This window comes from Galeopterus variegatus, unplaced genomic scaffold, assembly GCF_000696425.1.
Source record: "Galeopterus variegatus unplaced genomic scaffold, G_variegatus-3.0.2 Scaffold6763, whole genome shotgun sequence".
NCBI classification, from domain to species: domain Eukaryota; kingdom Metazoa; phylum Chordata; class Mammalia; order Dermoptera; family Cynocephalidae; genus Galeopterus; species Galeopterus variegatus.
In genome coordinates this window covers 81,424-90,229 of record NW_007732874.1, presented here as the reverse complement: position 1 = coordinate 90,229, position 8,806 = coordinate 81,424, and the positions used below count along the sequence as shown (strand labels likewise).

General features: G+C 37.3%; 2 pseudogenes; one reads left to right on the top strand and one right to left on the bottom strand.

The window, feature by feature from the left end:
* Positions 1-4,548: 4,548 nt before the first annotated feature.
* On the bottom strand, positions 4,549-5,556 carry LOC103606658 (annotated as a pseudogene).
* A 100-nt stretch (positions 5,557-5,656) lies between these two features.
* LOC103606657 lies at positions 5,657-7,540 on the top strand (annotated as a pseudogene).
* The last annotated feature ends 1,266 nt before the right edge of the window (positions 7,541-8,806 follow it).

The following is an 8,806-nucleotide window of genomic DNA, read 5'->3' as shown; positions in this document are numbered from 1 at the left end:
TTAAGATATTTCCTGATAAACAGAGTCTGGGGAATTCATTATCACTAGACCTTCTCTACAAGAATGCTGAAGAAAGCTCTTCAGGTTGAAATGAGAGGATGCTATACAGTAAACTCAAACCCATGTAAAAATACATAGATCTCTGGTAAAGGTAAATGCATAGACAAACATAAAAAACAGTACTATTGTAATTTCTGGTTGCGAATCCACTTTTTATTTTCTACAGGATTTAAAAGACAAATGCATAAAAAGTAATTATAAATCAGATTAATGCATACACAATATATAAAAGTGTAATTTGTGACATCAATAACATAAAGGGGGGAGAGCTGTAAACGACTAGAGTTTTTATATGCAATAGAAGTGAAGTTAATATAAATTCAAAATAAATTGTTATAACTTAAGAATATTAGACGAAATCCTTATGGTGACCACGAACAAAATATCTAGAAAATATACACAAAGGGAAATGATAAGGGAATTGGACATGTCAATACAAAAAACTAACTAAACATAAAGAAGACAGTAATGGAGGAAACGAGGAAGAAAAAACATGTAAAACATACAGAAAACAACAAAATAGAGAAAATAAGTCATTTTTATCAGGAGTCACTTTAATTGTAAATAAAATAACTCCCCAGTGAAAAGCCATAGTTTGACAGGACGGATTTCTTAAAATGATTCAACCATATAGTGTATACAAAAGACTCACTTTAGATTTAAGGACACACATAGGTTGAAAGTAAAAGGATAAAAAAAGATATAACATGAAAATTGTAACCAAAAGAGAGTGGAGGTGGCTATACTAATAACAAACAAAATAGGCCCTAAGTCAAAAACTATTACAAGAGACTAACAAAGATATTATATATTGATAAAGTATCAATTCATGAAGGATGTATAAAAATTAAAACATATGCAGCAAATGTCATAGCTCTAAAATGTAAAAAGAATGCACTAACAGAATTGAAGGGAGAAATAATAGCCGGAGACATGAATACTCCACATTCAATAATGGATAGACAAACTAGACAGAAAAACAAAAAGAAAATAAAGGACTTGAATAACACTATAAACCAACTGTAACTAGCAGACATATACAGAACACTTCTTTCAACAAAAGCAGAATACACATTTTTCTCACATATGCATTGGACATTCTCCAAGATATTCCATATGTTAGGCCATAAAACAACTCTTAATAAATTTACAAAAAGTGAAATCATACAAAGTATCTTTTCCAATCACAGTAGAAAGAAACCAGAAATCAATAGAAGGAAAACTGCAAAAATTTTAAATATATGGAAATTTAAAAAAACACTTTCTTAAACAACTAACTGGCAAAAATATCACAAGGGAAATTAGAAAATATTTGAGCCAAATGAAAACAAAAGCACAACATATCAAAACTTATGGGATGCAGCAAAAGCAGTGCTAAGAGGGAAATTTATAAATGTAAACACATTTAAAAAGAAGTAAGATCTGAAATCAACAACCTAACTACATAACTTAAAAAACTAGAAAAAGGACAAACTAAAGCCAGAGCCAGCAGAAGAAAACAATGAAGATTAGTATGTAAATAAATAAAACAGAAAACAGAAAAAAAAAACAAAAGAGAGAGAGAAAATCAACAAAACAAAAAGTTAGTTCTTTGAGAAGATCAACAAATTTGACAAATCTTTAGCTAGATTGAGAAAAAAAGAGGAGACTTTCACTAAAATCAGCAACAAAAATGGTGACTTTACTACCAAGTTTGCAGAAATAAAAAGGATTGTAAAAGAGTACTATGAACAACTGTACAGCAACAAATTGGGTAATATAGATGAAAAGGACAAATTTCTAGAAACATGTAACCTTCCAAGACTGAATTTAACCAAAAGCATTCAAAATATTACATGAAAACTATTTGTGGGGAAAATAGGATAATTTAGTCAGGCTCCCTCAACTCAGGTCTGGCTGGGGGGTCGGGCAGCACATTTCTTGTAAACAAGTTGGGTGGGTGGAGTTAGGGTGCATGTACACCCATGTAGTTCAAAATATTACATGAAAACTATTTGTGGGGAAAATAGGATAATTTAGTCAGGCTCCCTCAACTCAGGTCTGGCTGGGGGGTCGGGCAGCACATTTCTTGTAAACAAGTTGGGTGGGTGGAGTTAGGGTGCATGTACACCCATGTAGCTTTCTAGTTAATTGCTTTTGTGTGTTCTGCAGTTTGTGAAGCAGGCTGGTGGCAGAGAGCTCCCATCTAACAAGAGAGCATGCTTACTCTGCTGGCAGCTGCTTAGTTTCAGTTTTTCTTTGTACCTTGCCAGTAGCAGCTCAGTTTTTGAGTTTCTCCTTTGTACTGCCTAGTTCTTAGATGTGTGTGTGCTGAATAAAGACTACTCTTTCTTCAACCAAGGTTTCAGGGACCTTTTTGCCAGTTACGTAGCTCATAGACCTGCATGTGAAGGGTTCGTGAATGGGCTCGAGGGGTCTGTGAGCTCCAGACCCTAGCCCTAGCTCTACACTATTGATCAATATCCCCTATGAATACTATCACAAAAACCTCAAAAAAGAAATAGCAAACCTAATTTAGCAGCATATTAACATGAGTATACATCCTAAAAAAGTGGGATTGGTTCCTGAAATGCAAGCATGATTCAGCATATGAAAATTTATCAATATGATATGCCATATTAACAGAATAAAGAGAAAAGCCCACATAATTATTTCAGTTGCTGTAGGAAAAACATTATACAGAATTTAACACCATTTAACAGAAAAGCCCAGGATCAGATAGCTTCACTGTGGAATTCTACCACACATTTAAAGAAGAATTAACACCAATCCTTTTCAAACTATTACAACAAATTGAAATGGAAGCTATTCTCCAAAATTCATTCTGTGAGACCAGGATCACCCTGCCACCAAAATCAGCAAAGACACCATGAAAAAAAGAAAGCTACAGGCCAATATCTTTGATGAACATAGAGACAAAAATCCTCAACAAGATATTTTAAAAAACAGCCCAAGCAGGAGCCAAGGAGAGTGGCTTCCTGTGTGCCACTGGGGTCCCAGACTCAAACCCAGGAAAGCACACCAACCAAGCAGGAGCCAAGGTGAGCAGTGTCCTACATGCCACTGGGGTCCCAGACTCAAGCCCCAGAAAGCCCACCAACCAAGCAGGAGCCAAGGTGAGCAGGGTCCTGCATGCCACTGGGGGCCAAGATTCTAGCCCAGGAAAGCCCCGCTTTCCACCTGAGAAGAAGCCAAGGTGAGCAGAATGCCGTGCACCTTCAGGGGCCCAGAATGAAGCCCCAGAAAGCCCCTCCCACCACCAAAGCAGGAGCCAAGATGGTCTACCACAGTCACTGCCACACCTACTGCCACCAGAACGATGGTTCACCATGAAAGTAACAGCCCTGGACACCCTACAGACAGCACATTGCACACTCAACTGCACTGATATAAGAAGAATCACCAACAAAGCCTGCAAATAGAAGAGGAAATCTTTCTCCTCATAGCCCACTCCAGAGTAAAAAAAGAAACAAGTGGTCTACCAGATGACCAAACATCAATAAAAAATATTAGAATTACAAATAAACAAAAAGACATAACACCACAGAAGGAACATAGCAATTCTCAAGTAGCAGACCACACAGAGCAGGAAACCCTTGAGATGTCTGAAAAGAAATTCCAAGCACTGATCTTAAGAAAATTCAAAGAGATAAGAGAAGAATCAATTACAGAACACAATGAAACAAGACAAAATATCTAAGATACGAAGGAACTTTACAAAGAGATTAATACGTTAAAAAAGAATGTAGCAGAACTCCTAGACTTGATTCACTCAATGAAATTAAAAAAACACAGCAGAGAGCTTGAGAAGCAGGTTAGAGAAAACAGAAGAGAAAAATTCACACCTCAAAGATGGTCTTTTCAAAAAGGAAAAAGGAAAAAAGAATTTTTAAAAAATGAAGAAAATCTAAGAGAGCTAGCAGACAACCCCAAGAGGACAAACATCCAAATCATGGGTATTCCAGAAGGGGAGGAGAAAGGGAAAGGCATTGAAAACCTATTCGAGGAAATGATAACAGAAAACTTCCCAGATACAGGGAGAGATACAGACCTTCAGATCCAGAAAGACCAAAGATCCCTAAACAGATTCAATCCAAAAAGATCCTCTCCAAGACACATTATAGTCAAACTGGCAAAACTCAAAGGCAAAGAGAGAATTCTAAAAGCATCGAGAGAAAAGTGTCAAGTCACCTGTAAGGGAGCCCCTATCAGACTAAGGCTTCTCAAATGAAACCTTACAGGCAGAAGAAGATGGGATGATATATTCAAAATACTGAAAGGAAAATATTGCCAGCCAAGAATCCTATACCGAGCAACGCTATCCTTCCAAAATGAGGGAGAAATAGTGTATTTCTCAGAAAAACAAAAATTGTTGGAGTCACCACCACACAACCAGCCCAGCAAAAAATTCTAAAGGGAAACCTGTATCTAGAATCTGAAAAATGATAATCACTATCACAGATTCACAAGTAAGAGCAAAAACTGCCATTAAAACCAAAAGCAAATGAGAAAGAGGAAAGAGGCTTTGGACCAAGGAAAGATGGAAAAAAAGAAAAAGGCTTTGGACCAAGATAGACATGGAATCAATGGCATGGCTTTAGACCAGTTGGATACTTCTAAGGAAGCCATGTGCCCTCCCATGGATATTCTGGACATTCCTAGAGATCCATAACCTTCTGTCTCTAGCCAGTGCATGAGAGCTGCAGATTCTAAAACAAGAGTTACTCCCATCACAAAAAAGGTCACACACATTTTCTAAGCTGTACCTTACTTGGTCCTTGAGTTTCCTGTAGTCATAATAAGGGTTTTCTAACAAACAACAAAGCCATTTGGGCTTCCTTAACCAAAGGACAGGCCATTAGTCTTCATCACCTCCAGTAATAATAGTCTCCTGTTCCAGAAAGATGAGTGCATACTGATCTATATATTTGCTGTTCCATTCTTTAGGCACACTACATTGCAATAACAGATTCAATTGGCATGATATCAGGCACATAGTGGGCCATGGGGAGAAAAAATTGTCCATTTAGGATCTTATAGTCTGACTGCTCTTCAATCTTAGGGATGTGTTCTGGATAATCACTTGAAACCAGATTCTGCATTTTTCATGATATCCAATCATCTTTCTGAATTCAAAGGATCTTTTGAGATCCTCTGTCCTTCCCCATCCCCTGATAAAAAGTTTTGTGAGAAGTCTCCAATACAGAATATCTAACTTGCTCACATATATAAGTAGCAAGCAAGCATTCACAGGCTGCCAGGTGGGCACCTTCACTGAGCTAGCCAAGCCTACCAACACTGCTGCTTGGAGAGTTCCTGGGACTTGAATCTCCCCCAAGCCCCAACTGTGGTGACTGTAGCCCTTCCACGAATGGAGGAGCTAGAGGTTGCAGATTGCAAAGCGGGGGGAGATAGACCAATTTAAATTATTTAAAATCTACTGGAGTTCATTCTATTTTAGCACGGTAGGCAGAATTTTAAGTATGCCCACCACATTTTCCCACAGTAATCCTCAGAACTTGTGAATATGATAACACTACTGTGATTATGTTATCTTATATGGCATTGTTGAAATTAAGATAAGGAGTGGCTGTTGGCCACTGCCATTCTTAGGAGCCACTGCCCTGGATGGCACTAAGGGCCACCACCCAGGTTCTAGGAAGTTCTAGATTATTTAATGACCATGGACTTCAAGTACAGCAGCAACAACAAAGTAATCTCTCACTGCATGAATATATGTGTATGGAATTGTCACAAGAAGCTGCCTCTCTATTCCCAAAAAACACGTTGCAAAGTCAGCAGATGAAGTTTGTGCAATTGCCAAAAAATTAGGTTCAAAAGATGTTGTGATAAAGGCACAGATTTTAACTGGTGGTAGAGGAAAAATAACAATTGAAAGTGGCCTCAAAAGAGGACTGAAATTAGTTTTCTCTCCAGAAGAAGTAAAAGCTGTTTTCTCACAATTGATTGGGGAAAAGTTGTTCACCAAGCAAATAAAAGAAAAGGCAGAAGTATGCTTTCAAGTATTAATCTGTAAGAAAAAATATACCAGGAGAGAATACTACTTTGCAATAACAATGGAAAGGTCATTTCGAAGTTCTATATTAATCGGAAGTTCTCAAGGTGGTGTCAATACTGAAGATGTTGCTGCTGAGACTCCTGGGGCAATAATAAACAACCTATTGACATTTTAGAAAACATCCAAAAAGGAACAAGCTGTCCAGCTTGCACAGAAGATGAGATTTTCACCTAATATTGTAGATTCTGCAGAAGAAAACATGGTCAAGCTTTACAACATTTTTCTAAAATACAATGCAACCAGAGTAGAAATAAATCCAATGGTAGAAGATTAAGATGGAGCTGTGCTGTGTATGGATGCAAATATCAATTTTTATTCTAATTCAGCCTACTACCACAAGAAAATCTTTGACCTACAAACTGGACCCAGAATGATGAAAGGGACAAAGATGCAGCTAAGGCAGATATCAACTTCATTGATCTAGATGGAAATATTAGCTGTCTAGTAAATAGTGCTGGTTTAGCTGTGGCCACAATGAATATAATAAAACTTCATGGAGGGACTCCAGCCGACTTTCTTGATGTTGGTAGTGGTGCCACAGTCTATCAACTAACAGAAGTACGTAAACTTATTTCAGATAAAAAGGTACTAGCTAAGAATATACCCAGAGGAATGGAAATCATTGTGTTGAAGGGATACCTGTACTCCAATGTTCATTGCAGCACTACTTACAATACCCAAGAGTTGGAACCAGCCCAAATGTCCATCTACACAATGGAATAATACTCTGCTATAAAAAAGAATGAAATACTGCCATTCGTAGCAACATGGATGGACTTAGAAAAATTATATTAAGTGATATAAGCCAGGTACAGAAAGAAATACCACATGTTCTCACTTATTTGTGGGAGTTAAAAATAAATAAGTACACAAACAAATGCGGGGGGGAAGAAGACACAACAATCACAATTCCTTGAAGTTGTTAAGACAAGCCAAAAGATATGATGTTGATGGGTGGGAAGGGGGTGGGGGGGGAGGGCGGATTTGGTAAAGGGACACAAATATCAAACACTGTATATTAATAAAATAAAATTAAAATTAAAAATTAAAAAATAAATAGGTACTAGCTATTTTGATCAACATTTTTAGAAGGATCATCCTGTGTAATGTTATTACACAAGTATTATCCTGTGTAATATTACTACACAAAGTATTGTCATGGCGGTAAAACATTTGAAAATTAAATAACCTTTTGTGGTATGGTTACAAGATACACAAGTTGATGATGCCAAGGCACCGATAACAGGTAGTGGACTTAAAATTCTTGCTTGCAATGACTCAGACAAAGTTGTTAAAATGGTTATAAAGCTCTCTGAAATAATGACCTTAGCCAAGTAAGCCCAGATGAGTGTGTCTGATCTGAGACACAGTGGATGGCTGAATGTGTTAAATATGCTATAATCATTAAAATAATGTGCTCTGTATTATTGTTCCTTTCCATTTTAGTGTGTGAAGATTGTAATTATGATCTAGGCACAGAAACTTTTAAAAGCATTTGGTTTACGTTTAATTCTATTGTTCAGAATGGACTGTTTGTATAAAGAACATATAATGTAGTTATCCAGTATTTTCTGTTGTGGCTACTTTTTTGCCTCTCCTACTGAATGTCCCTTGCAATATGCCTGTTTATTATTGTTGGATACAAAGTTCTTTATTTATAAGAATCTTATGAAAAAAATAAATATGAATATAATGCTTTATTCTTTAGGGTTAAAAATATATTGTATCTAATAACTAGCCTATTTAGAAGAGGAATATATTAGAACAATGTTTTATATAAGAAGTGTTTATCTTCACCACCAAATACATAATAAACATAAATCATTGTTTATAAATAGAGCTTTCAAACACTCCTCAGAATATTCTTTTAAGCATTTCAGTAAAGTAACTTGTTAATTACCTGAACATTGTTTTAATCATTACAAAACACTGATATCTGCAAGTTTGTATGACTTGGGGGGATTAAGAAGCACCTGTAGGTTTGTATCAAATAAAGGCATATTCACTAAGGACTTGAAAGACAAAATTAAGAATGTCGGGCCGGCCCGGTGGCACACTGCTACAGTGCGCCACTTGGGAAGCGCGGCAGCGCTCCCGCCGAGGGTTCAGATCCCACATACAGACCGGCCGCTCACTGGCTGAGCGAGTTGCGGGAGCAACACCGAGGGTTGTGATCCCGTTGCCGGTCCCGGTCCAGTACGGGCACGACACTGAGGGTTGCGATCCGTTGCCGGTCACGAAAAAAGACAAAAAGGAAAAAAAAAAAAAGAATGTCAATTTAAGTTAATAAAAATCTCCCAATATGAAAAAAAAAATAAGGCAATTCTTCTGGTGGGCTAATCTAATCACATGAGCCCACTTTAATAGCAGAGAGTTTTCTGCAAGTGATGGTAGAGAGGAAGTAAGAGAGATTTGATAGCTGAGAAGTAATCAAAGCACCATCACTGGTTTTTAAGATGGAGGGGGCAATGTGAAGCTGAATGCAAGCTGAATTCAGTTGCTATGGGAAGCCTGCAGATGACAGACAGCAAGGAAATTGAGACCTCAGTCCTATAACCATGAGGAATTAGATTCTACAAACAACCTGATTGATCTTGGAAACAATTTCTTTCTCAGAGCCCCTACATAGGAGTCCAATCCACTTGACCCTTTGATTTCAGCTTCATA